At 34.6% G+C, this 3,577-nt stretch overlaps 1 long non-coding RNA gene across 2 annotated transcripts; it reads left to right on the top strand.

Moving 5' to 3' along the window:
• Window positions 1–1,447: 1,447 nt before the first annotated feature.
• On the top strand, window positions 1,448–2,185 carry LOC114381445. 2 transcript variants are annotated; one of them, XR_003660045.1, is made up of 3 exons: window positions 1,448–1,533; window positions 1,638–1,765; window positions 2,162–2,185. It is a non-coding gene; the product is annotated as an uncharacterized LOC114381445 (long non-coding RNA). The 2 variants fall into 2 exon arrangements; XR_003660046.1 differs by lacking the exon at window positions 2,162–2,185 and adding an exon at window positions 1,950–2,010.
• Window positions 2,186–3,577: the final 1,392 nt, after the last annotated feature.

Below are 3,577 nucleotides of genomic sequence, written 5' to 3'. Positions count from 1 at the left end.
ATTGTATTCATTACTAAAAAAAGTATTTTTTTATGACGTGTGATCTACGACGGTTATTGTAGACCCGATTTAAAAGGTAGTGCGGTGACATTTTTCTAATTATTGTAAAAAAATATATATTTTACGACGTAGATTCTAAGACGGTTATTAAAAACCGCCTTAGAATGTTATATACAATAAAGTTTACGACGGATTTTAGTGAAAAACTGTCGTAATTAAAAAAAGCAAAACGCGTCCTCCCACTTTCTCATTTCGCCAACCCTAGTTCTTGAACCTTCTCATTTCGGGAATCAAGGTCTCCACCTCCTTCTCATTCGTCACCACACTCACCCCCCCTCTTTCCCTCCCTCAAACGCACAGTTTCAAGAATCCAATGGCGCAATCCTATTCGGTCCACTCCTCCAATTCCTTCACGACACCAACTCCTCCTTTTTGATCAACCTCTACCCTTACAATCTTTATCCGCCGTCGTCGTTGCTGGCTATGAGACCGTGTCGATTATTGTGATCGAAACTGGCTGGCCGAGCTCCAGCGCCGCCGCTAACGAGTTCGATGCGAATTTAGGATATGCCGAGATATACCTCAAGGGGCTCGTGAAGCATCTTAAATCTGGAATGGGAATATCGTTGCTCAAAGACGGTGTGACAGAGGTTTTCGTTTACGAGATGTTCGATAAGGAGGAAGGAGCAACAAGGAGGAGTTGAGGGGTTCTCTACCCTAACGAAACTGCAAAGATCCACGGTGTCGATTTCTCATGCTCCTCGGTTGCTTCTGGGAGTCTTCATATCGCGGTGATGATCATCATCTTCTTCTTATCGCTTTTGGTTATTGTGTGAGTGAATTTGTTAATTCTGGTGAGGTTAATTGGTTTTTTTTTCGTAGTTTAGGGTTGGGGATTTGTTGATTAGGGTTGATTTTGTGATGAATGTAGTACTCTGAAATTTGTTGGTGTTCATAGTTTGTAAGAAGATCAATCAATATAGCAACTCGATGTTACTTTGTATGAAGATGCATGGGATCTTTGGTTTTGTTTTGTGATAACATAACAAGACTATATCCCTTATGGAAGTTTTTATTATTCTAATTTGATCTTTCATAACAAACTTATTCTTTTCTTTGATTTTTGAACCACTAGGTGAATTTGTTTGCAAAATTTGAGTTCATTTTAAGTACATGGTGAAGCACACCAAAGATCATCTTTGTTCTAGGAGATGTGGATTTGAAGACATTATTGGCTCTTTTGGATTTCATGGTGTGCTACTCCTGGTTTTGCTAATCCTTTTCCAAAGATTCCTATTTTTTATATTATCTATTCTCACTGAGTCACCTACCGCTATGTAAATCTGTATTATTTACTGCTAATTTATTCCATTATCCTTTACCCATTACTTTTCTACTTTTCTCCTTTTCTTTAGTTTGGGGCTTTTCCTTTAAAATAGGGGAGTAAAAGAAAACATCTTTCCAGGTGTTGGAAAACTTGGTGGAAAATTCATTGCCTTATCTCAAGTATAGCTATAAAAAGTACAGGGTTCGGTAAGCCTTTTCACCCCTTGGACATGGATTATGCTGGGTTTATTTTGTTAACCATGTTACTTGTTACCAATATACAATAGCTAATTTATCTTTTATTTCTCAAGACACAAGAAGAATGAGAAAGGAGAAGCAAGAGAAAAGTTCCAGTTTATTTCTAGAGTAGAGAAAGAATACCTGAAGCCCTCTTACTCTGCTAGCATTGGTGAGGAGCTTGAAGATGGGCTATTTGATGGTACTTCCAAATTCATTATACTTTTAAATTGTATATGATTTTTGATTAATTCTTGAACATATGGAATATAATTAGTTGCATTTAGATATACATGTGTGTGCGGTATTCTAAACTAAAAAGGCTTGATTTCTCATCATGTTTAAGAAGCGTCCCAAGACTGACATTGTCCTATCCTGTTTTGTAGATTTCTTAGAATTGGCATTGTAGTTTGGAATGATTTTGATGTTTGCTTGCGCATTCCCACCTACATTTGCTTTTGCTTATGTGGTATAAATGCTTTTATCTACCTCCCTTTTTTGCACTTGCTTTTGCTTGCCTTCACTATTGCTATAAATACTCTTTAATTCATTTTGGGCTTTTATAAAATATTACATTGTTGACAACTTACTTGATCAGAACAACCTTATGGAGATCAGGACATGTATACATGGGGGAGAGGGATAAGCTTACAAATCTTCTCAAACTTGTGTTGAATATATCTACAAGTTTTATGTAAGAAGGTTTTACCTGTTTTATATTAGAAGTCAATATGTGAAAACAGGTTTCACTCAGTTGATCACATTATAACCAGTGAGATTTATGATGACTGCATGATTTTCATCCCTGATGAGTAAATTAGGTTATAGATTGATACACTTTCTCACTGGGCATTTGTACTCTGTAAAGGTCTGTTTGAAAATGCCCAACTGTATATACCAAATATAATATTTTTACTGAAGGGGATTGTGATCTTCCTTTCCTTGAGCTCACTGTCTTTTCTTTAGTTAGTAGAGACATTTTTGGCATGGAGTCCTTGTCTATAAATGCTAAGGGAAACCTTGACCTTCTTTGCTTACCAGAAAAGCAACTTCTAGAATGGAAGTAGAATTTCAAATGAACTTAGACAAAATATATATGAATTATGCATCAGTATAGGACAATTTTGAAATCTATATTTACACATATTTCTTATAAGTAGGTATATCCTTTATTGAAAACCTCAAAGTTTGTATCTATATCGTCAATATTTATTTGTTTTAGAGATGCATCCCTTGTTTGTATTTTCTGAATTAATGGTTTGTTATTATTTGATTTTATTTCCAGCTCATCTTAGAACTTTCTGACTGCTTTCTATTTTAGATCTTTTACAAAAATGTAGTCTTTATTTTGAATTTATGCTCTCTTTGTCTAAAAATTTTGTGTTAAGATATTAGTGATAATACTATGGTCATTGTTGTGGCGGCGCATAATATTTTAGATGCAGTTGGTTTTGTTAATTGTCTACCTTTGGGATTATGTCATTTACTAGGAGTAGTCGAAGCACGAGCCCTCCTCATGGTTTTAGGTGGGATTCAGGAGTCAATGACAGAAATAGAATGCAGGTTGGAGGATTTGTTTGGTCAGACAAAACTGATAGGTAATAAAAATTTTAGGAACCTGCTAAATTTTAAGCCAAATAATTATTTGAAGGCAGCCGCTAAGTAAATTTTGTGCCAGTGTTGACTTAATTCGGTGAGAAAATGTCTATATCCATGTTGTTAGTGTTAGAAGTAAGCACATTTATAACTCAAAATAGTTGATTTTTAGCTGATCAATTAATTAATTCCTATATGTTATCCCTCAAAATTTTGGTCGGATTCCAATTCCACTTTATTGAATGTTGTACAGATTATAAATATAAACATGTTGACTGATTAGTTGCACCAGAACAATTTCACCAAATTGTATACTATTAGGATTCTTTATAAGAAATTGAATTTTATTTCGTTTCTATATATAGAATATAGAATAATTATTTTATTCTTTAACCTCTTTTAGATAATAAGGTTAAAG

Source organism: Glycine soja, chromosome 13, assembly GCF_004193775.1.
Source record: "Glycine soja cultivar W05 chromosome 13, ASM419377v2, whole genome shotgun sequence".
Taxonomy (NCBI): Eukaryota; Viridiplantae; Streptophyta; class Magnoliopsida; order Fabales; family Fabaceae; genus Glycine; species Glycine soja.
Note: the sequence above shows the minus strand (reverse complement) of the source record. Positions and strands in the feature narration are given on the sequence as shown.